General features: G+C 40.3%; 1 protein-coding gene across 4 annotated transcripts in view; it reads right to left on the bottom strand.

Annotated features, from left to right (window-relative positions):
- PRKCD (protein kinase C delta) overlaps positions 1-21889 on the bottom strand; it is a 2080121-nt gene that overhangs the window by 1357363 nt on the left and 700869 nt on the right. The gene's annotated exons all lie outside the window — the stretch shown is intronic.

Consider the following 21889-nt stretch of genomic DNA (forward strand, 5'->3'; position numbering starts at 1 on the left):
TGACTGGCATTAAGTAGAAGCCACATGAAACAATACTGCTAAACAACTCTCTCTCAAAACAAAATATAGAACTACCATGTAATACATCTTTATGTGGTTAAAGTCATTATACCAAATATGTACAGTTAATATCCTTCTGCTTTACTGGATACAAGATGCTTCCTTTTTTATATTTGACCGTCTTAATAATCTCGGGCACTATGCACTCTACTCCCATTTGGATTGTGCTTTTCATTCCGCCTTTATGCTAAACAAGTACCCATTCTGCAACAAACACTCACAGTTTATTGTGCATTATGCATTTTTAATTTTCGTACACATTTGTAAAAAGTGTTTCAAGAGATACATGGACAGTTTAATTTGCTTACTACACATTTCCATACTTCAAACAGAAAAATTAGCAGTTCTTAGAAATGCAATCCACTGTTTTATTTGCCATGACTAAACATATCTTATGGTATTCATTTGATTTATCAGCTGGTGTTTGATGATGGATGAGTTCACTGTCACTATATCACCAATGCTCAGTTTTCTAACTGTGTGATACACTGAATGGAGTCACTGACATGCACACACATACACCAGTGGCAGATCCAGGAATTTGCAAATGGAGGGGGGGGGGTGCAGTCTGGTTAGTTGATTACCATGAAAGAAGTGGGAAAGTGGAACCCTGGGTTTGGTGGTTGTAGAAAAATTGCCTTAAGAAGCTCTGACATCGTATGTGGAAAGACAGCAGTATACATTCAGTTGTGCATGATTTTGCTGTGGATGTGGTAGGAGAAACAGGTAACAACTCCCAAATACACTTCGATTTCACATATAGGGATACAGGGTCTATATCATGCAACTGAAACGTGATATACCAGAATACCATTACATCGACACATATTACGTGAAGTGTAAGAAATCTGAAACACCTAAACGAAATTCATCAAATCGACTTACCGTGGTTGGCCAACATGAACAGAATTACACTTCCTAATCATCCCAAATGATTAGGAAATGGAATTACTTTTGTGTTGGCCAACCATGATAAGTCGATGTGATGAATTTCGTCATTTGGGTGTTTTGACTTTCTTACAGTTCGAGTAATGTACATCAATGTTACGGCACTCGAGTGTACATTACATTTCAATTACGTGATACAGACCCGGGACACATTATTTTGGGCTCATCATAACAATAAATATGCCAGCCAGTAATGTGATAGTTTTTCAAATGATATTACAATAAAGGAATAAGCCACTTACTCAATGGTTTAACGAAATACAAACCAATGTATATTCTCATGGCTATTGTACTGCATTGCCACATGTTCTGGGTCATTGCTGAAAATGGTTCCTGGTCAAGCCCATTTTCCAGCCAAAATACAATAAATAAATAAACATAGGTGACATAATCGTCCCACTCTGGCAGTGTGTGCCTGTGCCTATCAACTACACTACAATCCAAGTCTCTGCAATGACAAAAGCCCTACAACAAATCATGAAAAGGAAGGCTTGTATTAAAACATAAAAGACAGTGCCTACTAATAAACTGAAACAAACAAGGGTACCAATATGAACGTGAAACATACAGCAATGTTCACTACACAGATTAAATATTTTAAAACCCAACAATCCCTGGTGTCTGGCAGTACTGAAACATTTAAACTTGTAATAAAAGCACAACGTTCATACTTTTAAATGCAATGTATTTAAACTTGCATATCCTCTATATTTTGTTTTACACATACACAGTTTTGGCAACACAGAAATCAAATAGCTGGACGCTTTCAATTTATGTGACACCATACAAAGCCATGCTGAAACTGTTATTCACTTATAATCCTGTATTAGGCATAAACTACTACAACTTTAAAAAAGAAGTTCAGCCATGATGCTAGCTTACATTAGCAAAATGAAAATGGCAAATGAAACATTTAAAAAGCGAAAAATTAAAGGAGTGGTGACTGAGATTATGAATAGTGATCCAGCTCATTCATACCTCAGAATGACAGTAAAGGCATAAAAATGCTCAGGTGACAACAGCTTTACAGCAGATTATCTAAATAGCAATTAAGTCAGAAGACTAAACCTCTCTATCACTTCAGCCTTCTGTAAGTCCCTTCCATGTATCTTGCCACCCCAATGTAATCTTTTCATAAAAGATTAATTTTCTTCAATCGCTGTCACATTCCTGACTCTTTTTCTCTCTCCCTCCTCTCTACTAACTTTGAACCTTCCCTCCTTTAGTCTTCTCACCTCATTTTCTGTCATAAGTGCTCTGTCTACTTACATTATCCCGTTTCAATCCTTTTTGCCTTATTTTTCTTCAGTGCCACTTATTCTCTAATTTCCTCCTCTGTTGTTTTCATCTTCTTGCCTCTTTTTTTTATGTGAATCTCCTTCATGCGCTGTCACATATTCCTTCTCCTTTATTTTTTCTCCCTATGCTTTTAAGATAATTACCAATTGGTTTACACTCCTGTACTTCTTTACTGCTTTATTTTTCAGCTATCAGACTTCATTGTCATTTTTATGCCTGTTTTTGCTGTTATGACAGTTTTCTACCACTTCTGCATTGATTTATTCAGTGATCCTTTAGTGCTATCAGACCTTACTTTCTTCCTTCCCCTCTCTTCTTCGTTTTCTCTCCAGAACATCTACTGTAATACTCTGAATCATCTTCCACAATAAATCCTTTGCATACTCTACCTACTTTCCTTCATGTCATCTTTCCTACAGCCACATTGCTAAATTGCATCTCCACACAACTTATACATATATTTTTCAGTCTCACAGTATTCAGAGTCCATTGACTCCCAATAATACACTCTGTCTCAGAAACCATCCTGCATTTTGCTTCCATTATGTCAAACTTTCTTGCTTTTTATTTCACATTCGGTTCACCCTTTATTCACACGCACTGGCTTTACAACACTCACACTATTCTTACAGCTTCCTGCTCCTTTCATTGTATAGATTTTGACAACCTCATGAATTCTCTGTTTCTTTTTTATTTACTTATTTCATCCTTTCTTTTACCATTCTCTCCCTCCACTTCATCCTTCTTTTTCATCTTTCCTTTTAGTTCTGCCTTTCTTTTGTTTTACTCCTTTTTCTTCATTGCTTTTCTTTTTTTCTTTCTTCCTCATTTACTTTCTGATTCTTTCTTCCTCGTTTCTTTTTTTGTATTTCTTTCTTCCTCCTTTCATTCCTGTCTTCCATTTCGTTTATTCTTCCTTACGTTCTTCCTTTCTAGCCTCCATTTTTCTTTAATTCCTTCTCTTTCCCTTTTATTCTCTATCTCCTTCATATTCCTTCTTTTTGCCTTCCATTTATTTCTGCCATCTTTTCTTTTCTTTCTTTGTTCCTTGCTTTCTTTTCTTCCATTCTATATCTGTCTTCTTACATTACAATTTCTGTTCTGTGTGCCATACCAGCAACATGCAATTAGGTATTGAACTTTCTAAAAGCAGCCCAATTTCATGCATCAGTTTTGCAGCAGTTTTTTTTTTGTTACTGTTGCATATATCACTTCTGTTTTTCCCCCTTACATTCTTTACATCATACACAGTATTTTACTATAACATTTAACTCCCTCAGTCTCAGAGCAGTACTGTTCAGTTTGCTTAAACCTGGACATTAAAATTTCCTTCCATTTTTCCATCCCAGAAGTTTGCTTTACAATTGCAGTGCAACAATCTTTGCCTTAAGTGTGGTATATTTCTTTACATTCCAAAGTGATGCTACCATATCCAGCAAAAATGGAAGCTCCAGCAGATAAATCCTGGAATGGTCGCAAGTAAAACCAAAACCTACTTCTAGATGTACTGCTGATCCACAAGAATACTGCTTTTATTCTATAATCTTATAAAACAAATAGAATTCCAGTATACAAGCTTATCGCAACTTTCACTTAACACTTTTTCAACTGCTTACACCGTATTTTTAAAAAAGTTAAGTTTTATACTACACTAAAACCATGTGACATTGATATTTCCTTAAACCCCATGATTTTAAAAAAGACTTTATGCTCACTTTTTTCATCAAGACATGAAGAATAATCAACCCTAAAATTACATAGCCATTTATATTCCATTTCTTCCATTTGTGTTTTTGCATTCCCTTTTCTAATACTTGACTTAAACAATTTCTAAAACAGTGAATTCAAACTAATGGGCACTCCCTTCCACATTAATGCAAAAGCATTATTGACTACTGTTTCCAACATGTGAGCCCTAATTTTGTCTTTCAACCTTCTATTTATTATTCCTACATAAAAGTTGTCACATTCTTTAAATAATGCCATGTTCATAGGTTCATAGTTCATGTATATTATTTTTTTTGCAGATGATAAAATTCTTAGCAAAAGAACTGAGGGAAAGAGGCTATGCTGAGACTGAATTAGAAAGTGCATTTCAAGAGGCACATCAAACAAAGAATAGATTAATATACTATTCAGAGAAAAGGTGTCACTCTCCTACTTTGGACACAATAGAAGAGTCTGCGGGTTCTGTTCAAACAACTTTATTCTATATAAACACATTACTATAAAGGTTTACTGAATAACTTATATACAAACTAACACTTGTGATCATGCATGCTCTCACAGTGTGTCCTCTTAAATGGCACTAGGGAGTGTCTGTAATTTACATGTGCACATACAGCCTTGACATGCTTCTTAAAGATACAGCACACTTCTTTTGCAGTATGATCTACAGAAGGAATGAGGGGAAACAAGTCTGCAGTAGTCCCAAATAGCAATAGTAATAGTATATAAAAGAGAAGAAATTAAGAATGACTATTACATGTAACAGTCAAACTAAGAATATTATAGGGATAGTTAAGAAGATTTGATAGATAACACAAAGAAGGTGGTCTCTTGTGTGAAGTCTACCTTCTGTGGTTTGTGCAATAAAAGTTTTTTGTACATTATAGCTGGAACAGCTGTGTCTTTTTTAAAGATTTGACAGATATTGTAAGCTTCAAATTATGAAAAATATATAGTTGTTGAAGTACTGAGTCTTTTTTTACAAAATATCAAAAAAAATTAAAGCAAAATCTATACTATAAAGAACAGAATATGCAAAAGAGAAAAAAAAATATGATAAATATGGAAGTTTTCCATGTTGGAACTGTCAACAATGTATAAGAAAGATTAAGCTATAATCCCAATTACAAAAAAGCATTTCATCCGAGACATACAGAGACATGTGGCACACAAATGCAAATCCCCAAAAGTGCAAGTTACATTCAAAGTAACAGCACTGCAAGGGGCAAGCCACTTGCTTACCCCCTGCACCCCCATGAATACACGCACGCACGCACACACATACACACACACATATATATATATATATATATATATATATATATGTGTGTGTGTGTGTACACCTCCCGTGAATATGAATACATATACACACACACACACACACACACACACACACACACACACACACACACACACACACACATACATACCTGTATAGAGAAATGACATTGGGGAAGGGAAAAACTTTTAAAAACAGCACACAACAGACTCGGGCAACAATTTCTTCACTCTTACATGACTACGCAATGATTTTTGAACTTTAGCTCATTGAGGACACATGGAGAATCTCATTCATTTATGTATTCATTTACTATATTTTTTTTACCAGAATGGCCATGGTAGGCAAAGCCCATTTTTCAAAGTATACCCCTGGAGAAAAGTTTTCAAAAATAAATCACTAAACAGTAATTACATAAAAACTAGATGTTAGCAACAGTAATTTCATACATATGTCATGACATGACCAGAAGTGAAACTCAAATGTTACAAGACATTAGAATGTTTGAATGTTATGAAAATACAGGTATACATATTTCATGCCAAAAAGCACTGGCTCAAGAGGTGACACCTCAAGACAGAAACACAGATATAATTATTTATTAAACCATATCTGAATGAAGAAATATCAGCACAAAAAGTACAGTTTTGTACCTACCATAAATGTAGATGTTCGAGTGTCTTCACTGCTGCAGTCATTACACTTGGGATATCCTGCCGTCGGACGGGCCCGCAGTCGGCCTGAGTTCCAAAGTCTTGGTCCGGCGTCAGTTGCTGTCGCATCTTCCCTGACGTCAGAGCGCCAGGGGTATATAAGAAGCAGCCGACGCCATTTTCTTCAGTTTTTCTTGCCCCAGATGTCAGGTGCCCCCAAAAATGGTAGGCAATACATATTGCTAATAAAACATACAAAAAGGTAACAATAAAACCTTCATTAACCAGCAAATACACCACATAGTTAGTATAGGTTAGTCCTAGATAAGAAAGAGGGGCGGACGGGTGGGTAACCTGGACTGCAGCAGTGAAGACACTCAAACATCTACATTTATGGTAGGTACAAAACTGTACTATGTTCATTGTGTTTCACTGCTGCAGTCATTACACTTGGGTAGAATCCCAAAGCTGAGTTTGGGTGGCTGGCTCTATAGAGGATTTGGTGTTGGTGTGGCTATGAGGCCCTGCAGCACTGCAGTGGCAAAGCCAGCTCTCGATCTAGAATAAAGAGGCAAATGGTAATGCTTGGTGAAGGTGTAAACTGAACTCCAAGTTGCAGCTTCCAAGATATCTTTGGTAGGTATTCCTCTAAGGAAGGCAGTGGAAGTGGCAGCTGCCCTGGTGGAATGTGGTCTAATATTACTAGGCACAGGTTTCCCATTTTGTGTGTAGAAGAATTGGATACAGTGCCCTATCCACTTTGAAATGGTCTGCTTTGAAATTGCCTTTCCCTGTGATCCTGCAGCATATGATACAAACAATTGTTCAGATTTTCTGAAAGCCTTTGTTTTGTCCAAGTAGAAGCACAATTGCCTGTGTATGTCCAAGGAATGTAGAAGTCTCTTCCCTTTATTTTGGGGATTTGGGTAAAATGTTGGCAAGTGAATAGATTGGTAAAGAGCCACACTGGAAACTACCTTAGGCATAAAGGAAGGGTTTGTTTTTAAAGAAATCCTGTCTTGGTGGAAAATGATAAAAGGCTCTACTGCCATTAGCGCCTGTAGTTCTGAGACTCTTTGTGCTGAGGTTATTTCCAGAAGCAGAACAGTTTTCCATGATACATATTTTAACTCTGCTGAATTGGCTGGTTCAAAAGAAGGCAAAGTGAGCTTTTCCAAAACGAAATTGAGGTCCCAAGTTGGTGTTGGTGCTCTCCGGGGTGGTCTTATGTTTTTAGCCCCTCTGAGGTACTGCTTTAGCAAAGGATGAGAAAAAATAGGAGGATCTGTGTTGTAATGAGCAGAGATGGCAGAAGCGTGAATCTTAATGGATGAGAAGGATAGTCCTTTGTCCAGCATCTCAGTCAAGTATTGTAGTATCTGAGGAATGTTAGGGACCAGAGGATCAAGCTTTTGAGCCTGGTTCCAGGCACAGAATTTCTTCCATTTTTCTGAATAAGATTTCCTGGTGCTAGGCCTCCTGGTCTCCAAAATGACATCCATAACAGCTTTAGAGAGAGAAGTTGTATGTTTGGCTAAAGAATCTGCCATGCAGCCAGGTTTAAGGTTTTGAGCTGACTGTGCAGTATCTGACTGTTTTGTTGACTCAGAAGGTGTGGAATTTGAGGCAAAATCCAAGGTGGTCCTTGAGCTAAGTTCTTTAAGATTGGGTACCAATGCTGGCGTGGCCAGTCTGGAGCAATCAGAATCATCTGTGGTTTGTCTTGTCTGGCTTTTAGGAGTACCTTTGAAAAGAGAGGCAGTGGTGGGAAGGCATAAACGCTTAGACTTTTCCAGCTGAACGACAGAGCATCCACTTTCCATGCTTGTGTGTGATAAGTCCTTGTGCAGAATTTTTGTAGTTGGCAATTTAGTGGGGAGGCAAAGAGATCTATGTCCGGGCACCCCCATTTTTGCATTATCATGCTGAAAACTTGTGGATTTAATTTCCACTCGTGAGGATCCATGATGTTTCTGCTTAGGTTGTCTGCCAGAGTATTTATCTTTCCTGGCAGGAATTGTGCTTGCAGATGAACTTGATAAGTCATTGCCGTGTTCCTCAAGGTCATGGCTTGCCTGCATAGGGGGTAAGAATGAGCGCCCCCTTGCTTGTTTATGTACCACATCGCTGTGGTGTTGTCTGTCCTTAATAGTAATTGTCCTGGATATAGAAGTTCCTTGAAAGCTGTTAGGGCATTTTGTACAGCCAACATCTCTTTTTGATTGATTGATATGAAGACGCATTTGTTCTGTGGTCCATTTGCCCTGAATACATTTTCCTGCCATGTGTGCTCCCCAGGCGTAATCCGAGGTGTCTGTTGTTATAGTCTGCCTGGCTGTGGGAATAGTGAAAGGCTGACCCTTGTTGAGGTGACATGCCTGTGCCCACCATCGAAACTCCTGTTGTAGGCAAGGAATTAGAGGTATTACTGTCTCCAAGCTGTGAGAATGTTGAGACCAAACACTTTTTAGGTACCATTGTAATTTCCTCATACGCAGTCCTGCATATGGAATTAATAGAATGCAGGATGCCATGAATCCCAAGGCCTGCAGAATTTAACTTGCAGGGAGTTGGGACTTTGTTGCCATCAATTGAAAATACTGAGTCAGTTGTCCTTGTTTGTCTGGCATGAGATAAGCCATCTGGGCCATTGTATTTAAGCTGGCACCCAGGAATATCATCTCTTGTGAGGGCACTAGTTTTGATTTCTTTTCGTTTACTTGTACCCTAGGCAACTTAACAATCTTTTTACGAACGCCAGATGCTGTACAAGAATGTCCTTGCTGTCTGCTTGAATGAGGCAGTCGTCCAGACATGGATATATTTGAATTACTTTTTGTCTGCAAAACGCAATTACTGGTGCCAGGCACTTGGTAAAGACCCTGGGCGCAGTAGATAAGCCAAAGGGCAGTGCAGAGTATTGGTAGTGCATTGAATCAGCTATGAATCTGAGGTATCTTCTGCAATTTTGTCTCATAGGGACATGCAGGTAAGCCTCTTTGAGGTCCAAAGTAACAAGCCAAGCTTTCTTGCCAAACATGGGAAGGAGCTGTTGTAGTGTCAGCATTTTGAATTTCGGAACATCCAGGTAAGTATTTAGAGTGGAAAGGTCCAGAATGGGTCTCCAGGCTTTGTCCTTTCTTGGTACCAGGAATAGTCTTGAGTAAAATCCTTGTCCTTTTTCCTGTTGTGGTACTTTTTGAATAGCTCTCATGTCCATGAGAGCTATTATTTGTTTTTGTGCCTCTGCCCATTGATTTTGTGGCAGGTCTGGCATTCCTTTTAGCCTTGGAAAAATGTGAAAGTGGAACCTGTAACCTTGAGACACAATATTCAGTATCCATTTGTCTTGGGCAATTGCTTGCCAGTTTTGAGAAAAAAAATGCTAGTTTCCCCCCTAAGGGAGCTGCCAAAAGGAAAGAGTTTGCCGCTGGAAGAAGGAAGTCATTGGGACTGTTTCCTGTAAGGTTGTGACTTATCCTCACCTTGTTTTGGGTTTGAAGCACCCCACTGTCGTGGTCTGTAAGAACCTTGCGGCTGAGATCTGCCTCTTGGGCATCTGTATCTGCCTCTTTGTGGCTTGTCTGACACTGGAAAGGACCAATTCTTAGTAGGACAATTTCTGCAAAATCGTGGTGGCTGTACGTGTAAGAAATCCTTTACTGTTTGCATAGATTTTGCCATATCCTCCATTTTTTTCAATACCTATTCTGCCTTAATACCAAATAAATTATCTTGCTGCAAAGGAGCATCCAATAATTTTGCCTTAACATGATCTGGTAAATTTTGTTCTTTTAACCAAGCATGCCTTCGAATCACAAATCCTGTAACTGCTGCTCTACAAGAAGCTTCTAATGAATCAAAACCACATTGCAAAGTATGCTTTCCCAGTTGTTCAACTGCATGCAATAAATCCTGCATTTCCTTATAGTCACAGGTTGTTCTGCATTTATATTTTCTGTTTTACTTGAGACAGTAGATATTGTTGATACTTAAGCATGTGAAACTGGCAATTCAGAGCTCTCACTGCTAAAGTTGCAGAGGTGTAAACTTTCTTTCTCCATCTGTGTAATGCTCTAGAGTCCCTATCCGAGGGAAATGGATTCTTAGCCGTGGAAGCCTTAACCCCTCTGGGACCCTGGGAAATAGCTTCTGGGTCTGCAACAGGATTTTTATAAAGAAATTTGTGAGAGTCAGGGACTCTAATATCTGTCTGGCTTGACTGGAGCTGGGGGTAAAGAATCAGGGTTTAAACTAGATTCAGAGAACACATCATCCACAATGTCCAACACTGGTGGTATGGCAAGGGGCCTGTGCTGAGGTCTCTGAGCCTTTTCTTGGATTCTGAGTAATCCTGGCCCTCCCAATGGAAATGCTCTCTCATGATATGTAAAGTTTCCCCAAAAGAATAATCCTCAGGAGGAGAGGCTGAAGGAATGGATTCTTCAGCATCAGAATCCTCATAGGAGGGTAAAGTATATCCCTGGTCTGAAGAGGAGTCGGAATATATTGAAACCTGGTCAGAGGAATCATAATCTGTATCCTGCCTAGGCCTTTTATCACAAGGGGGATGGGAACCCCTGATCAGAGTTATCAAGTCTTCGGCCATCTTGAGAATCTGTTTTTTAGGCATGGAGGCCTGTCCAGGGGAATGCTGTACTTGCTTCTTTGTCTTTAGTGTAGGCTTAGTCTTGGCTGTAGTAGTAATAGTAAGATGAGTAGGCCTGAAAACACCCTCAGAAGCCGGTGCCTGCTCAGCGGCTCTGGACCCATCTGAAGGGTTAATCTCCGTAGGCCCAACAACTTGAGGCTCCGGAGGCCTTGGCACCTCCATGTGGGAATCGGACGAGGCCTGTGGTTCTGAGGTAGCGGGTGTCAGGGGCTGCAAAAGCGCCTCACTGAAAACCGGCGAACCTGCGACTGGCCTAGAAGAGGCTTCATCGTCAGTTTTGGACCTCGGATGCCTTTCCTTATCTTTATCTGAGTTTTTTATGCATACCGGAAGTCAGTTGTTCCGATGGCATTGTGTAATTAAACCTTCGCCCAAAGTAATGGCGAGCAAAATCAAACCGACGTTTAATAGTGCGTTTGTTAAATCTAGCACAGAACCGACAACTATTGACGTTGTGATCTGGGCCTAAGCATGGAATACAGTAAGAATGATGAAAATCCTTATGAGGTATTTGCTTCCCGCAAGAAATACAATTATTAACTTTTTCTGACATCGGTATGAGGCAAGAAAAAATTTCCCCAATGGGGTACTTAGCTTTATTGAAGACTTCGGTTCTGAAATCGAATTTGAAATCTCAGGAGTCGGCCGACAGGCACTTGCCACGCGGTGCCCGAAGCAAAAGCAGTTCGCAAGAAAGACTGAAGAAAATGGCGTCGGCTGCTTCTTATATACCCCTGGCGCTCTGACGTCAGGGAAGATGCAACAGCAACCGACGCTGGACCAAGACTTTGGAACTCAGGCCGACTGCGGGCCCGCCTGACGGCAGGATAACCCAAGTGTAATGACTGCAGCAGTGAAACACGATGAACATCATGATATTACAGCTTTTACAACTTGTATAAGACCTACCCATCATAACATTATATTACTATATATGTATTAGACCTTATAATAGTAGTATTCCTTGTTTCCTTTTCTTTTGATATAACAGAAATATTAACAGCACCAGAACAAACATAATGTAGATTATTATTCCCTATCCATTAGTATAGCCCTTAACTCTTAAGCCCACTTTGTGAAATCACTTAGATTAACAAGACTCAGTTTCCACCCTTCTCCTTGTTCAGTATTTTCTCCCTTTGCCATCTTCATAGAAATTTTACTTCTCCCTGTACCACTACCTTATTTGACTGATTCATCACATTATTTCCCCAAGCCCTTATTTCCTACCATTTATTTCACTCCATTCCCCACTTCTTTTTTCATGTTTGCTCCCATTACTTCTCTTATCATCATCTTCTGTCTTCCAATCCCTGGTCACACCAACTCATAAAGCAATTGGGTACACATGGAAAAGGAGACTGGACAAAGCTATCTGTTTATAGTGTCTGCTTACTGCATGCTCCTGGAAGACTATTTCTGCCCATCTCATTCCCAGCAGTCCTAACCAGAATAATGGAGGACTTTCCATGAGTGTTGATCTTGCCATATGATGACCTACTCTGTGTGTGTGTGTGTGTGTGTGTGTGTGTGTGTGTGTGTGTGTGTGTGTGTGTGTGTGTGTGTGTCTAGTGACACAGGCCCTTCGCTGATATTCTGGAGGCTTTTACATACAGTGCTCATACAGCTATACCCATCAATCTGATCAGCTCACCAATACAGCTCAGTCACATTGTATGTACCATTGACTGCACTGTACTGTTTCCAATTAGTTGCAAAAAAAGGTTCATCTCCAGCATGTTGTCTGCACTTTAAAGAATACATTTTTGATTCCTCTAAACTGGTCCAAAAACTCATCTGCAGCATAATATGTTATCTGTTCCTCTCATAAAAGCTAAAACAGCCATTTCAAGATTTTGCTGCTTTGAGCAGCTCCAAGTGTATTTTATCCCTTCACTAAACTGCTATCTTCTGTTCCGGTTTCACACCTCTGGGGTTTGCCAAGGTCTCAGCATTTCAGGTGATGTCTGCACACAACATACTATTCTTTGACTAGTGATGCAATACCTATCACTGACATTTAGTAGTTTACCACATACTGTTCCTGTTGGGCTGCGCTGTGTTGATTCCACTAATAATTTCAAAAAAGCTCAGCTTCAGTTTGTTACTTGCAACATAGACAACACTGTACTGAGTCCCCCAGTCAGCTCCAAAATATAAAAGTGCCTCAGAATTGCATCTATTTTGCACAGATCCTTAGGATCTCTTCAATTAAAAAAGCACAAATAGTTTTTCAAGTCTGACACAAGTCGGTGACCACAGGGTTCCTTTTTAATAAATTTGGACTGCACAAATATAGCCTTCTATTAACATTTAGGATAGTAAATGTTTTCATATTGGAAGAGATATATTATGTATTAAGCTAAGTTTTTCGCAATAAGTTAATTTAATTGTTTTGCACCTAGTACCATGGATTTTAGTAATGACTCTTCCCTCAAACACCTAATGCATAATTGCTGCTGTGTTTCTATCCAACTATAACCTTTCACCTCAAGGCATATAACCTCTCACCTGCAAACTGATTCTACTCTTTACAGCAGTTTTGTTTCCTTCACTGCTTGTCACTGCTTCCTATTCAAGACTGTAGGATAGAAAGCTACACCTGTAGTCATACACTGCCGAACACTATGTCAAAGGTAAACCGGTTCTGTGGAATACAGTTCATCACAATATGTGGAATCTATGTAACATACAGCTTTTGTTGTGCTACTCCCTTAGATCACCTTTGCTATTATCACAACCATCAAAATAAGCATGACAGATCCACTCTTACATTGCCTAATCTGAATGTTATTCTATTAAACAGTGACTGCCACATTCAAAAGGTACAATCTCTGCTCACACCAAAGGTGAAGCAATACTGGTACTTGAGTGGAAAACTGCCTGGTTTCAGCATTAGTTCATCAGAATTTCTCCTCTTGATTCGCAGTTTTCTTATAATAAATAGCAATCATTTTTGCATTCCCATAGCAACGATAGGGTAGGCCAAGGTTTCATCTTATTCATCTAAACATGAATATTGACTCATCGTACACCCAATGCACAGAACTCCCTCATACACAAACATGGAGAACAGGGCATGGGCAATATTAAGATAAAGGTAGGATGGAATTTAGTGTCATGACAGGTAAACAACCTGTTAGCACACAATTAAACCTTACAATTAACTGGCAAACAATTTTAAAAAAAGACTCATCAAAAGAATATTAAAGCAGACAATTGGCGAAACAGTGTTAGATGAAAAATTATGATCTGCAAATGGGCATTATTTTATTATTCAGTTGAATAACAGTGAAATTAATGAGGCAGTGGCTGTGAATTAAATTGGTCAAAGACAAAATGGCTGACTGTCAGTTAAGTGCATATTACATTTTGAGATACTAAAGGGCTGAGGAAACCTCAAGCAAAATATAAACTTTCAAACAAAGGTATAAAGTACATCTAAAGGTAATTAGAGACATTATTAAAATTTGTTGATGCAAAACAAAGCTTGCCTTTGTACAACAGACACAAAACAAATCACTCCTATTTACATAAAAATAGTACATGAGATGCAGATGGAATACTTAATACAGCACACATTTTATAAAGTCTGCAAACTTACCAGCAGAATGCTAGGCCTGTACAATATGAATGTTGCTGCTGAATACTTAATTATTTACTAGGAGTATGTGTCTTGAGACAGATATGAACCTAGTCTTGAACAGTATTCTACCCTCACCACAATTAGTGCCACAATATGAGCAAAAGATAATTGACTTTAACAACAGGCTTAGATTATGATTTCATTTCAAGGAGTTATGGCAAGATTCTGATTTCAATCTAAGGATTTGCATTATAATCCAGAGATGACATTGTTTTGATTTCATTCTAAGGGCTAATCTTATAGTTACCCCAGGCTGCTGTGCGCTCCTGCCTTGTTCCCACCTTGTCACTCCAACCTGCCTGACCTGTACTGGGTCTTGGGTTTTAAGCCCTGTCTAGGATTGCTATCTCCTCCCCATGCTAAGGAACATAGCCAAACCTCTCTGGACATCATTCCCCTCAAGGACACAAGAAAAGTACAGTTTTGTACCTACCATAAATGTAGATGTTCGAGGATCCCATTGCTGCAGTCCTAACTATTGGGTATAGTCCGCATCCAGTCGGCCCGAATACCAGAGTATAAGGCTGACGTCGGTCAGGGCGCATTAGACTGACGTCAGTACGTCAGGGTACTAATGCGCATGACCGACGCCATATCCTCAGTCTTTTCTTGCCCCAGATGTCAGAAGACCCTAAAAAGACAAGGCCCAAAAATACCTGCACCAAAAATATGTACAATATATACAAAAAATATAAGCATGTAACCTCACCTACACAACCACCCCTAAAGACAGAGGGGAAGGAGGGAGGTTGATTGGACTGCAGCAATGGGATCCTCGAACATCTACATTTATGGTAGGTACAAACTGTACTATGTTCTTCGCTCCCCATTGCTGCAGTCCTAACTATTGCAGAATCCCAAAGCAGAGGTAAGGGAGGCTGGCAAATCATAAAGAAGCAGGAGCTGACAACATGCCTTGCAAAACAGCTGTGGCAAAACCAGCCCTAGACTTAGAGTAGATAGGAAGGTGATAATGCTTAGAGAAAGTATGCACTGAACTCCAAGTAGCTGCTTCCAAAATATCCTTAGTTGCCACCCCTTAGAAATGCTGTTGAAGTGGCAGTAGCCCTAGTGGAATGAGGCCTAATCCCAGCTGGAATCTCCTTGCCATGATGGGAATAACAAAATGCAATGCAAAAAGCCAATCCACCTAGAAATAGTTTGTTTTGACACAGGCTTGCCCTGTGAACTCAAAGCCAAAGAAACAAACAACTGCTGAGACTGCCTAAAATCCTTAGTCCTGCTTAAATAATAACGCAATTGCCTGTGTACATCTAAAGTGTGCAAAATCTTTTCCCTTATTTTGGGGGTCTGCATAAAAAGTAGGCAAATGAATAGTTTGGTTTAAAGCCACACTAGAAACCACCTTAGGCATAAAGGAAGGATTAGTACGTAATGATACCCTATCCTTATGGAAAATCAAAAATGGCTCCACTGCCATAAGGGCCTGCAACTCAGACACCCTTCTTGCAGAAGTAATAGCCAACAGAAAAGCAGTCTTCCATGACAAATATTTCAATTCAGCAGTAGCCGCAGGCTCAAAAGGTTGTAGAGTAAGTTTTCCAACACAAAATTGAGATCCCAAGCAGGAGTAGGAGCTCTCATGGGGGTCTTATATTCTTTGCCCTCTAAGAAACTGCTTGAACAAAGGATGCGAAAACAATGGTGGGTCACAATCATAGTGAGCTGAAATTGCTGCAGCATGAATCTTAATGGAAGAGAAGGACAAACCTTTGTCCAATAACTCAGTAAGGTATTGAAGAGCCACACTCAAATTAGGCTCAGAAACCTGCAAATTCTTTGCTGTACTCCAAAATAAAATCTCTTCCATTTTTCTGACACTTTCCTGTACTAGGTCTTCTAGCTTCCATAATCACATTTAAAACTTGTTGAGGAAGTTGAGACCTGCTGTGTTTCAACACAGAAGATGCCAGGCTGTTAGATGAAGAGAGTGAAGCTTGACATTGAGCAGATGACCATCCTTCTGGGATAACAGATGAGGAATCAGAGGTAAAGGCCATGGAGGCTTCCTTACCAGACTCCGTAGTAGTGGGTACCAGTGTTGCCGAGGCCAATCTGGAGCTATCAAAATCATCCTTGGCCTGTCTTGTCTGACCTTTAATAGTACCTTTGGAAGAAGAGGCAGAGGAGGAAAGGCATACACATGAAGGTTTTTCCAACTGAAAGACAGAGCATCCACTTTCCAAGCTGTGTGATGAAACCCTTTGTGCAATACTGTGGCAGCTGGGGTGGTTTAGTGGAGAAGTTTAACAGATCTATGTCTGGAGTTCCCCATGACACTGTCAATTTTGAAATACATGAAGATCCAGTTTCCACTTCGGGATCCATGATTTGTCTGCTTAACACATCTGCTAAGGAGTTCTGTGCTCCCGCAGAAACCTTGCCTGAAGAGTTAGTTGCAAGCTTAGCGCAGTCTCCCATAAAATCATTGCTTGCCTGCATAGAGGATAAGAATGTGTTCCCCTTGCTTGTTGATGTACCACATGACAGTTGGTTTCTGCCTCTGGAACGCATCTATTCCTACCCCTTTGAAATTTTGTGGAGTCAGGAAAGGACCAGTTTTTGGCAGGCCAGTTCCTGCTAAACCTTGGGGGTTGAACCTGCAAGAAATCTTTAACAGTTTGAACAGATTTTGCCTTTTCTTCCATTTTCTTCATAACCTGCTGGGCAGGTGTACCAAACAAACTTGTCTTGTCCATAGGAGCATCTAGCAACTTAGCTTTAACATGATCCGGTAAAGCTTGTTCCTTTAGCCATGCATGCCTTCTTATCACTGTGCCTGTCATGGCTGATCTAAATGAAGCCTCCAGTGCATCATAGCCACATTTTAAAGAATGGTTGCTAACCTGTTGTATGTTATTTACCATCTCTAATACATATTTCTTATCAAGAGATTCATCAGTGGTTAGTTTTTTAGTTAACTGATCAAGCATAAACTCTTGGTATTGTATCATGAAACTGACAGTTTAAAAGCTCTAGCTGAGAGAGTAGCTGAAGTGTAGACCTTTTTACCCCATCTGTCTAGTGACCTTGCTTCCCTTTCAGAAGGAATAGGGTTTTGAGCTGTGGTGGCTACTGCCTTGGGACCCTGGGATATAGTTTCTGGGTCTGCAAATTGGGGCCTTGTAAAGGTGGTGATGAGTATCTGGCACCCTGTAAAATCTGTCTGGTTTGGCAGGGGCTGGGGGTAAAGAATCTGGAGCGGAGCAAACATCATTGAAAGCATCATCCACCACACAGAGAACAGGAGGTATAGCTAAGGGCCTGTGCTGTGGGAGGTGCAGAAATGTCCTAAGTCTTTTTCTGGAGTCTGAAAAATCCTGTTGCTGCCATTGGAACTGTTCTCGCATGGCATGCAAGGTTTCCCCAAAGGAGAATTCTTCTGGTGGGAAGCAGGTGGAATGGATTCTTCAGCATCAGAATCTTCAAAATTGGAGAAGGGAGCCTCAGGCTGGTCAGTTATGTCTGATTCATCAGCAGAATCATCAGTAGAAACTGGCTCAGGGGGCTCTGCCCTAGGTCTCTTCTCTGGGGCTGAGAGGCCCTGTCTGGGTGAGGTTGAGATCCTCTAATTAAAGAAATTAAATCTTCTGCCAAAGAAAGCATTTGAGAACTAGAAGAGGGCCTGGATGTGGGGGGTTTAACAGGCACTGATTTAGTAGTCTTGGCTGCTTTAGCCCTGGCGAAGGCCTTAATGGACATGGCAGCTGGAGGCCTAGCAGCACCACGTGCTGGGGTAGAGACATCCAAGGGGATGGTGTCTGATAAGTCAACCACCGTAGTGGGTAAAATTTCTGAGGCCATTCAAGAGTAGTAGCAGGGGCCTCAGTTGTAAGAATAGGTTCAGCTGTACTTTGAGCAGTTTTTCTCGGTTCGCCGAAACCGAGACACTCATGATTTGCTTTACCGTGGTTTGCCGAAACCGCGGACCGCGAGTGTCGGTCTTTATCTTTGCTTTTTTTGGGGGTAGTCGGAGGATCCGACAGCATAATGTACGCAAAATCAGAACCGAAAACTGTTCTGCAAACTCCGACCGGCCTAAGCCGCTCGGTTGAAAGAAGCACAGGGCCGAACAGGCTGCTACGTCGTGGGCTGGGCCTAAACAAGGCAGACAGTAAGAGTGGAAATCTTTATGAGGTATTTGTTTCCCACAGGTTAAACAATTGTTAACTTTTCTGACATCGGCTGAGGCAAGAAAGAGTCCTCACGGGTACTTAGCTTTAGAAGTCTTGAGTAGTATTCGGTAGAAATAATCTCTGGATCCGACCGACCGGCACTTGCGAACAGCTTCTGCTTGGCCACGCGGCAAGAAAGACTGAGGAAAATGGCGTCGGCTGATGCTTTTATACCCGAAGACCAACAGAGATGACGTCGGGAGGAGTGCGACATCAGCGAAGCGGACCGGACTTTGGAATCCGGCCGACTGCAGGGCTGCCTGACGACAGGACAACCCACTTGTTATGACTGCAGATGCATCCATGAAGGACATCAGCCATTTCAAGATTTTGCTGCTTTGAGCAGCTCCAAGTGTATTTTATCCCTTCACTAAACTGCTATCTTCTGTTCCGGTTTCACACCTCTGGGGTTTGCCAAGGTCTCAGCATTTCAGGTGATGTCTGCACACAACATACTATTCTTTGACTAGTGATGCAATACCTATCACTGACATTTAGTAGTTTACCACATACTGTTCCTGTTGGGCTGCGCTGTGTTGATTCCACTAATAATTTCAAAAAAGCTCAGCTTCAGTTTGTTACTTGCAACATAGACAACACTGTACTGAGTCCCCCAGTCAGCTCCAAAATATAAAAGTGCCTCAGAATTGCATCTATTTTGCACAGATCCTTAGGATCTCTTCAATTAAAAAAGCGCAAATAGTTTTTCAAGTCTGACACAAGTCGGTGACCACAGGGTTCCTTTTTAATAAATTTGGACTGCACAAATATAGCCTTCTATTAACATTTAGGATAGTAAATGTTTTCATATTGGAAGAGATATATTATGTATTAAGCTAAGTTTTTCGCAATAAGTTAATTTAATTGTTTTGCACCTAGTACCATGGATTTTAGTAATGACTCTTCCCTCAAACACCTAATGCATAATTGCTGCTGTGTTTCTATCCAACTATAACCTTTCACCTCAAGGCATATAACCTCTCACCTGCAAACTGATTCTACTCTTTACAGCAGTTTTTCCTTCACTGCTTGTCACTGCTTCCTATTCAAGACTGTAGGATAGAAAGCTACACCTGTAGTCATACACTGCCGAACACTATGTCAAAGGTAAACCGGTTCTGTGGAATACAGTTCATCACAATATGTGGAATCTATGTAACATACAGCTTTTGTTGTGCTACTCCCTTAGATCACCTTTGCTATTATCACAACCATCAAAATAAGCATGACAGATCCACTCTTACATTGCCTAATCTGAATGTTATTCTATTAAACAGTGACTGCCACATTCAAAGGTACAATCTCTGCTCACACCAAAGGTGAAGCAATACTGGTACTTGAGTGGAAAACTGCCTGGTTTCAGCATTAGTTCATCAGAATTTCTCCTCTTGATTCGCAGTTTTCTTATAATAAATAGCAATCATTTTTGCATTCCCATAGCAACGATAGGGTAGGCCAAGGTTTCATCTTATTCATCTAAACATGAATATTGACTCATCGTACACCCAATGCACAGAACTCCCTCATACACAAACATGGAGAACAGGGCATGGGCAATATTAAGATAAAGGTAGGATGGAATTTAGTGTCATGACAGGTAAACAACCTGTTAGCACACAATGAAACCTTACAATTAACTGGCAAACAATTTTAAAAAAAGACTCATCAAAAGAATATTAAAGCAGACAATTGGCGAAACAGTGTTAGATGAAAAATTATGATCTGCAAATGGGCATTATTTTATTATTCAGTTGAATAACAGTGAAATTAATGAGGCAGTGGCTGTGAATTAAATTGGTCAAAGACAAAATGGCTGACTGTCAGTTAAGTGCATATTACATTTTGAGATACTAAAGGGCTGAGGAAACCTCAAGCAAAATATAAACTTTCAAACAAAGGTATAAAGTACATCTAAAGGTAATTAGAGACATTATTAAAATTTGTTGATGCAAAACAAAGCTTGCCTTTGTACAACAGACACAAAACAAATCACTCCTATTTACATAAAAATAGTACATGAGATGCAGATGGAATACTTAATACAGCACACATTTTATAAAGTCTGCAAACTTACCAGCAGAATGCTAGGCCTGTACAATATGAATGTTGCTGCTGAATACTTAATTATTTACTAGGGTATGTGTCTTGAGACAGATATGAACCTAGTCTTGAACAGTATTCTACCCTCACCACAATTAGTGCCACAATATGAGCAAAAGATAATTGACTTTAACAACAGGCTTAGATTATGATTTCATTTCAAGGAGTTATGGCAAGATTCTGATTTCAATCTAAGGATTTGCATTATAATCCAGAGATGACATTGTTTTGATTTCATTCTAAGGGCTAATCTTATAGTTACCCCAGGCTGCTGTGCGCTCCTGCCTTGTTCCCACCTTGTCACTCCAACCTGCCTGACCTGTACTGGGTCTTGGGTTTTAAGCCCTGTCTAGGATTGCTATCTCCTCCCCATGCTAAGGAACATAGCCAAACCTCTCTGGACATCATTCCCCTCAAGGACACAAGAAACACTCCAACCTGCCTGACCTGTACTAGGTCTAGGATTGCTGTCTCCTCCCCACGCTAAGGAAAGTACAGTTGTGTACACTTACCATAAATGTAGATGTTTGAGTGTATTCACTGTTGCAGTCATTACATTTGGGTTATCTGCTTGCAGTAGCCCTCAGTCCTATGTCAGTTGCTGTTCCTTCTTCCATGATGTCAGGTCGTCAAGGGTATAAAACATGCAGCCAACGCCATTACATCAGTTTTTCTTGCCCCAGATGTCAGGTGCCCCCCTAATGGGAAGCAATTAAAACTATAATACAAGGATATACCTCCAACAAAAAAGCAAATACACCAAAAAGCTTTTTGAGCATAGTAAGTGAGAGTAGAGGTATAGCCAAAAGAAGAAAGGGGGCGGGAGGGAGGGTAACCAGGACTGCAACAGTGAATACACTCGAACATCTACATTTATGTGTACACAACTGTTGTATGTTCTTCATGTTTCACTGTTGCAGTCATTACATTTGGGTAGATTCCCCAAAGCTAAGGTTGAGAGGAGGAATTTAAATAGAATTAGGACCAGTTATAAGGCCCTGCAAGACTGCAGTGGCAAAACCAGCTCTGGATTTAGAGAAAATTGGCAAATGATAATGCTTGGTGAAAGTATGTACAGAACTCCAGGTAGCAGCTTCTAGGATGTCCCTTGTGGGGACACCCCTGAGAAAGGCTGTAGAGGTAGATACAGCCCTGGTTGAATGGGGTCTTATGCCCTGTGGGATAGGTTTTCCATGGTGCTTAAAGCAGAAATTAATGCTGTGGCCTATCCATTTTGAAATGGTTTGCTTTGAAATAGCTTTCCCCTCTGTCCCTTCAGCAAATGCCACCAGCAGTTCAGATTTCCTT

This window comes from Protopterus annectens, chromosome 7.part0, assembly GCF_019279795.1.
Source record: "Protopterus annectens isolate FY-2018-M chromosome 7.part0, PAN1.0, whole genome shotgun sequence".
NCBI classification, from domain to species: Eukaryota; Metazoa; Chordata; order Ceratodontiformes; family Protopteridae; genus Protopterus; species Protopterus annectens.